This window comes from Vitis vinifera, chromosome 14, assembly GCF_030704535.1.
Source record: "Vitis vinifera cultivar Pinot Noir 40024 chromosome 14, ASM3070453v1".
NCBI lineage: Eukaryota > Viridiplantae > Streptophyta > Magnoliopsida > Vitales > Vitaceae > Vitis > Vitis vinifera.
Window position 1 is genome coordinate 7,961,245 of NC_081818.1, and position 9,217 is coordinate 7,970,461.

Sequence of the window (9,217 nt, forward strand, 5' to 3'; positions counted from 1 at the left end):
AATGGAAGAAAACACTTTATTAACTAAAAAAAACATGTTTTTTCTTTTACTTATTCTAAAAAACTTTTTTATTAACTCAACCAAACATATATATATATATATATATATATATATATATATTTTTAGAACAAAAATTGTTTTCCAAAATTCAGTTCCCAAACACAATTCTTTTTTCTTTTTTTTTTCCTGAAAACACAAAAAATTGTTTTTAAAAACTATTCTCAAAAAATGTTTTACAGAACAGTTTTAAAAAACAGCAACCAAATAGGCCTACATACACTCTATTATTTCTCTTCTACATAAAATTTTTATTTATTTAATTTTTTTTGTTAAACAAATTAACTCCAAATTAAACAAAACTTAATGCTTGAGTTTGTTAACAAGTCTATTAATTTTTAAAAATAATTTAAAACTTAAATAATAAACTTATTAATACCATAAATTTATTAATACAATAAAATATCATTTTTCTAACATATAATAAAATAGTATATTTTTTACTAAAAATATAATTTATGATTTTATTATAATATTACTATTTATGTTTTACTAAAAAAATATATATTTAATTATTTTCATTTTCAATAAAACTTCAATTTAATTTAATTAATTAATATTATATAAATTGAATTTAAAATGTTTTTACAGAATCAAGATAATTTTTTTAAAAAAAACAATTTATACGAACAAGTTTTTTTGTATTTTTATTTTTAAAATCCTTTTATAATAATAACTTACCAAATATCCTTAGTTTTATAAAACATTATAAAAACCTTTTATGATTCTTTAACTTTAAAAATGTTTCTAAAAAAAGCATAAGAAATCATGATCAAATAAAAAAATTTTAAAAATTAATTAAAGTACTTAATTGACTTGTATTAAAAATAAATATTAAAATTATTTTTATCTTATAGAAATTTTTGTTTCACTACAATAAAAAAATTGTTTCATAATTTTTTAAAAAAAATTACTTTTAACTCACATATAATTATGGATTTAATTTTTATTTTTTAATAAGACTTAACTTGAATTTGATTTCATATTATTATAAATTAATTTTATAAATTAATTTTATAAAAATTTTATAAAATAAAAGTAATACATTGTTTTTAAAAACAATACAAATTCTTTCATCCAAACAAGCTTCTTGTTTTTTTTTTTTTTTTAAAACAACTTGCCAAATACAGTTTTTAAAAAATTCTAAAAAAAGTGTTTTTTATTCTCTATTTTAAAGAAATTTTTAAAAACATAGCCAAATGGACCCTAAGTTTTCACTATTTTTTAAAAATATATATATATATATATATATATATATATAAAATAAAAAAATCAGAAAAAAATAAAATTGAACATGATAGCATTCATTTTTTCTCTTCACAAATAAAATTTTCAAATATGATATTCCTTTAAATTACGCATACTTTTCTAATTTTTTTTTTAACTTTTCTAAAATTATTCGTGAAATAAATAAATTTTAAATTAAACTATGCTTGAAATATAAAATTTATTACTTTTAAAAATAATTTAAAACTCAAAATTTGATTTAATTAATACTAAAAAGTCATAGAACTCAATAATATTAGTAAATCATTGACCAAAATTTATTTTAAATGTCTGAATTAGTTAAAATAAATTCCTAATTAGTTTCTTCTTTATGTAATAATAATAATAATTGGTTTAGAAAGACTTTATCATTTCTCTTCTATATATATAATCATTATTTTTTGATTTTTTTTCACTAGGCAAATGAATTCTAAATTAAACAAGACCTAATGTGTTAGATTTATTAATAAATCTACTAATTTTTTTTAAATAGTTTAAAATTTAAATAGTGAATAATTAATATAAGAAATTGATAGACAAAAATTGGTTTAAAACGACGTTATTATTGCTCTTCTACATAGAATCTTTATTTTCTGATTTTATTTTTTATTTTTTATTAAGCAAATGAATTCTAAATTAAACAAGATTCAATGTTGGATTCATTAAAGAGTCCACTAATTTTTAAACATACTTTAAAACTTAAATAGTGAACCAATTAATACAAAAAATTTACGAACAAAAATTGGTTTAAAACAACCTTATTGATTCTCTTCTACATAGAATTATCATTTTCTTTTTTCTTTTTTTCATTAGGCAAATGAACTCAAAATTAAACAAAACTTAATGAGATAATTTCATTAACTAGTAACCTTTAAAAATAACTTAAAATTTAAATAATGAACCAACCAATGTAAAACATTTATAGAAAAAAAAATTGGTCTAAAATGACTTTATGTTGTAAAACAAAGTGGGAGAAGAAGAAGAAAACAAGAAAGAGATAATAGAATGCACGGGGAATACTAAATAGATTTTCATTAGGGTTCCTTTCTTTTGATAGAGATTCACAAAGAGATATACATCATTACGAATGATCATCCATAAATTCTAACAATGCTACAAATTCTTATATTTTATAACACTCTCCATTGCATGATCATAAGAATATTGTAACTGTCTTGTTAAAATCCTTGCTAGTAAAACTCAGTGGGACAAAACCTGGACAAAGGAAAAAATAGTGTAGTATATCCATATTAGTATTCTCCTCATCATGTAGACATGATTATGATTTCTTCAACACTTCAATTGGTAGATCTCTCAATCTTAGCATTTTGATGTCATACCTTAACTTTTTCAATGTGGTTGAAGGTAGCGCATTTGTGAATAAATCTGCTAGATTATTGCATGACCAAATCTGTTGAACATCAATTTCACTTTTCTCCTAGAGCTCACGAGTATAAAAGAATTTAGGGAGACATGCTTAGTTTTGTCACCTTTTATGAATTTTTTTTTTAATTTGTGCAATATAAAAAACATTATCTTCATGTAACTTGGTTGCATTGCCTCTGATGGAAGGTAGTCCACATGTTTCTTGAATATGTTAAATCATGGACCTTAGCCATACACATTCACAACTTGCTTCATGAATTGTAAGAATTTCTAAATGATTTGAAGAGGTGACTACCATTGTTTGCTTGACCGATCTCCAAGATATTGTCATACCACCATAAGTAAAGACATATCTCGTTTGAGATTGAGCTTTATGAGCATTTGAAAGATATCCTACATCTATATACCTAATCAATTGTGATTTTGATTCTTTTGAATAATATAAGCCCATGTCACTTGTTCCATGAATCCATATAAAATTGTTATAATACTTTCTCTATATATGTTGATTGATGGACTAATAAGCCATTTGAACAATGCTCGATCTACAAGTTGAGACAATATCTTGTTTTCCTTAGATCTTTGTGAGCTCTTCAAAAGTCCCTCATAAAGGTTCAAATCACCCACATATACTGCAATTATTGTAAGCCTAGTTTCCGATTTCTTGATAAAAACACATGAGAAAATTAAATTATTCACATATCATTCTTTTAACAAATACTCACTTAAACTATTATACCACATGTATCCATATTGCTTTAATTCATATAAAGATCTTTGTAGTTTGATTGTGTACATGTTTCAAGGTTTTGGATTAGTTGCTTAAGGCAATTTGAATCATTTAGGGATTTTCATATATATGTTAGTATTTATAGACTCATATAAATAGGTTGTAACAACATGTCACAACCCAAATTCCAGGCAACCCAAAATTTGGCCCATGACCCCAAGTCAAAGGTTTGATCCTAAGGGGTTCTCCTATTCCACGCTGGTAGTCAACCAAAACACTCTAATTTTTTTTCTCTCCATGTATAAACTACACTAGAGTTCCCACCAACTAACAACATACTAATCAAAACTCAAAAGCAACAAGATATAATAGTTATCATTACAGTCCAAAAATAAAAGTTCACAGTTAAACAATTTAATCAAAATGGGGTCTCATTACAAATCCATAGTTCACAGTTTACTAAAACAAGTCCCAAAACCAAAAACACAAAAAATACAACACACTCCACTAGGCTGTTCCAGGGGCATCCTGAAGTTCTCCCTACCCCACTTATGGATCCTTAGGAGTGATATGTGCATCTAAAAATATGTAAAAATGAAGGGGTGAGCATTTCACATTGCTCAGTAGGGTGCCTAACACCTAAGGGGTTAATGGGGATTATTAAGTTTCAAAAGAACATAAAAGAAGCATTTCAACAACATTGATCAAGCCACATAATTTAATCTCTATAATTATACACAATTCCACAATATTCAACAATTAAATGAAATGCATATGAACATGTGACATAGTCATACAATGCAATGTCGTTCTCGGGCTTTCACCGAAGAATACACGTCCACACCCAAATACACTCCCTATTCGAAGTCTTTTCGGGGTAAACTTTTGGGTCTTTCACCCTAGGGATCTCTCTCTCTTCTTAATTCGCCTCACACGGGCCTTTACTTTTCATCACTATTCATTTTTCTCTTTCTTTTGCCATTTCAAGCACTTTTCACAGTTTTTATCATTTCTTCACACAACCATGATGCAAATGCATGCCATGAGGTTAATTACTCTCATTCATATGTATCACCAATATCATCGGAATTACAATCATGCCACAATTCCAAAATTTTCCAACAATTCCAACAATCCCAATAATCAAACATGATTATTTTTTCACAATAAAATTACAAAAAATATTCCAACAATTTCTCAAAAATTCACATATCAATAAATTATAACATATACAACAATTTTATAATTTTCCAACCATTCCAATAATTTTCAATAATCAAACATGATTATTTTTCCACAATAAAATCACCAAAAATATTCCAACAATTTCTCAAAAATTCATATATCAATAAATTATAACATATACCACAATTTTATAATTTTCCAACCATTCCAATAATTTCCAATAATCAAACATGATTATTTTTCCACAATAAAATCACAAAAAATATTCTAACAATTTCTAAAAAATTCACATATCAAAAAATTATAATATAGACCACAATTTTATAATTTTTCAACCATTCCAAAAATTTTAATAACCCAAAAACAACCATTTATTAACCAAACAAAATTTTCCGAAATCACAAAAATTCCAAAAAAATTCCCAATCATCCAATAAAATTCCTACAGTACAAACATTATCTATTTAACTCAAAATGACAATATCGACAATTTTTTTTTCCAAGAAAAAACGCATTTAATTAAAGTTTTAGGGTTAGGCTCCCCTATCATAGATCTACGAATCAGACCATTAAAATCAAGATCGACCACCGTAGAATTGTTCATCTCGTCGAGTAGAACACCTCTTCAAATTTTCAGGCGAAATGGACGACATTCGACCCTCCAAATGGCTGGCCAAAGATCCGGCGGAAAGACTTTCTCCACAATCGCTAATAACTCTCTCTTCTACCACTTTCTAATGCCTTTTCCTTTTTAAAAAACCCAATTCATTTTGTTTTTTTTCTTTAACCACAAATCACCACAAGCCCACGACTCAACCAAACAACCTTTTGAATTCTTTTCTTTTATTTATTTCGTTTTACTTATTTTTAATTTCATTTCCAATTTACTTCATTTTTTTTTAACAACACAAAATGATTTATTAAACACCAACCCAAAAATTTATTTTTTCTCAAATTTATTATTAATCAATTTAATTTAATTTTTACTTAATTAGTTTAGATTAATTTTAATTGATTCATTTTTCATTTTTCGTTTATGAAAATTTTCAATTTCTATAATCCTAAGAAATTTTCTATCATAAGGCTGACGTGGCACAAAATTTTCAACTCACATAATTGACCAACAAAATAATTTGAATTTCACAAATTCAAAATTAACACGTGTTCTCCAATCACTTTTCTTTTTTACTTTCCAACCACCACTCAAAAGAAGACTTTTCAAACTAAAAATTCTAACGTAGCCTAAAATATCCGGTCATTACATCCAATCCCCCTAAAGAAATTTTGTCTCGAAATTTAAATGAACTTACCTAAAAAATTATAGAAGAGTTGCGGATAGTATGGTCTCATTTCTTTCTCAGGTTCCCAAGTGGCTTCTTCTATCCCATGGTGTTGCCACCACACTTTGATTGCAGGGATCACCTTGTTCCTGAACCTATGTTCTCCAACTTCCAGAATCTGTAAAGGTTCCTCCACATAAGAAGTATCTTCACTAATTTGAACATCTTGCAAGTCCACTACCTAAGTTGGATCTGGAGTACACTTCCTTAGCATCGACACATGGAAGACATCATGCATGAGGGACAACTATTGAGGCAAGATTAACTTGTATGCCACTGGCCCAACTCATTTATCAATCTGAAATGGTCCCACAAACCTAGGGGCTAACTTTCTCTTTTTCCCAAATCGAAATATGCCTCTTTGAGGAGACACTTTTACAAACACCCAATCTCTTTCCTCAAACTCCAAGAGCCTTCTTTTTTGGTCTGCATAGCTTTTCTGTCTATCTTTGGTAGTCTTAAGTTTTTCCTTGATGAGTTGTATCTTTTCTATAGTCTCTTGGACAATCTCAAGTCCCACCAAACGACTCTCACCCATCTCTATCCAACACAAGGGCAATCTATAAGTTCTCCCATAGAGTGCTTCATAAGGTGTCATGCCAATACTAGACTAGAAACTGTTGTTATAAGCAAACTCTGCCAAAGGTAAGTAATCTGCCCAATTTCCTCCAAAGTCCAAAACACAAGCCCTTAATATGTCTTCTAAGATCTGGATCACTTTTTCTGATTGATCATCTGTTTAAGGGTGAAAAGCGGTGTTAAAATTCAATTGGGTGCCCAAAGCCATTTGTAAACTTTGCCAAAACTGAAAAGTAAACTCAAGGTCCCTATCAAACACTATAGACAAAGGTATCTCATGCAATCTCACAATCTCTTATGTATACAACTTAGCCAAAGAGTTCATGAAATCAGTAGTCTTCATGGCTAGAAAATGAGCTGACTTAGTAAGACGGTCCACTATCACCTAAACTCCATTTTTCTTGCTTCTAGTTCTTGGCTACCCTATCACAAAGTCCATAGTGATATGATCCCACTTCCACTTAGGTATAGGTAACGTTGCAACAACCCTACAGGCCTCTAGTGTTTAGCTTTCACTTGTTGGCAAGTCTGAAAGTCAGCTACATACTAAGCAATATATCTCTTCATCCCACTCCACCAGAACTGTCTTTTTAAGTCTTGATACATCTTGACATTCCTAGGGTGGGTGGTATATTTTGCCCTATGAGCATCTACTAGAAGTTCCTTCCTCAACTTCACATCCCTTGGCATACATAACCTTTCTCTAAATCTCACACTCCCATCTACATGTATAGACCAATTTTCATCTACTTCACATTCTACCAACTGGGCTTTAACTTTTTCTAAAAACTCATCATGAACTTGGGCCTCCACTATTCTTTGGATAAACATTGGTCTAGCTGATATACTATACAAGCATGGATCCTGTCCTTTCCAACCAAGACATAGCTCAAAATCCTCAATAACTGCATGCATCTCAAACTCTCTCAACCCTAAGCTAGACAACTGACCATAGCTCTTCCTACTCAAGGCATCTGTTAGAACATTCGCCTTTCCAGGATGGTAATGAAAAGCAAAATCATAATCTTCCAATGTCTCCATCCACCTCCTCTGCCTAGAGTTTAGATCCTTTTGAGTGAAAATGTATTTCAAGCTCTTGTGATCAGAGTACACCTCAAACTTCTTTCCATACAAATAGTGTCTCCAAGTCTTAAGGGCAAACACCACTACTGCAAGCTCCAAATCATGTGCTGGATAATTCTGCTCATGCTGCTTTAATTGTCTTGAGGCATAAGCTACCACATTGCCTTGCTGCATTAGCACACACCCTAGCCTCACTGTAGAAGCATCACAATAAACCATAAACAACTCTCCACTAATAGGAGAAGTTAACATTGGAGCAGTGGTCAATTTCCGCTTCAACTCCTGGAAAGCATTCTCATACTCCTCATTCCATTCAAACTTCACTCATTTTCTAGTCAACCGAGTCATTGGTGCTGCAATCCTAGAGAAGTCTTCCACAAACTTCCTATAACATCCAACTAACCCCAAGAAACTTCTAACCTCAAATACATTAGTAGGCTTTTGCCACTCCTGCACAACTTCTGATTCACGCTTGACTTCCCAGCCGGATCTTTTAATCAAAAACATTTATAAAACCTATGACCTTATACTGGCGTAGCAAAGCTACTATAGTATAGCAGTTCTAGGGTCGAACTCAGGGATGGGTTTTCACTCTACCAATGATAGACTCTAAATTAGAAATTGATTCTGATGATTTCCTTTAGCACAAACTTGAAATTTAAAAGAAAATAAAATTGTTTTGAAAGTGGTGATTTAAACTAAACTCACATAGAACTAAGTAAAAAGTGGAAGAAAGAAAGTCTCCCGGAGCTAAAGGTTGCTAGGTTTAAGTTCCAGAAGCAAAGTGGAAAATTCCGGATTTTTCTCCTCGCATTGGGGATTTAACCTATAGTTATTTCCCGAACCGGTATAGGTTTGACAATGAAGTTTTAATCCATAAAAAGTCACTAGAGATGGTAGTCAAGGTCCATTAATGGCTTGAGACACTATGGGCTATTACCTTGAATCACTTTCCAATGGCTCGTACATGATAACTAATGGACTGATATGGATCTAGCAATAAGCATCCACAGAGACCTTAAGCTTACCATGTATTGGCCAGTCAAAGTGATCCTAAGGGATTTAAGGCAAAACCTTGGCTTTAGAAGCCATTTATGGACTCCAACTACCTGAATTTAATGCACGGAAACTTTCCACCTTTTAATCTGGACTTTTCACCTAGCTTCCTTTACTCCCAGAAACTAAATGTTTAGCCTCTCATCCTCTGGGAAAACATCCTCAGAGGGTGTTTGGCTTGCAAGAAAATAGAAAATAGAAGAGAGAAAAAGAAAGTAAAAGAGATATCTGTATTTCACTAAGTAACAAATTTACAATAGTTGGTCTCCTGGAGAAAGCTCCCCGACGAAGATATCTTTTCAGTGATTACAAGAGAATTTATATAGGAAGGTAGTTTTACCCTTCCTTGGATACTTCCTAGCTAAGGAATTACATGGTTGGTTGAATACAAGGAGAAAATGGAAATTTAAACACAAAAATATCAGAAGAAAAAGAGTCGGCAAAAATATCCAATTTTCGCACGCTGAGTTCCAATTTCGCATGTTGGTTTGAGGTGTGCGAAATTTTCGCACAGTGGACTGAGGATTTCGCACCTT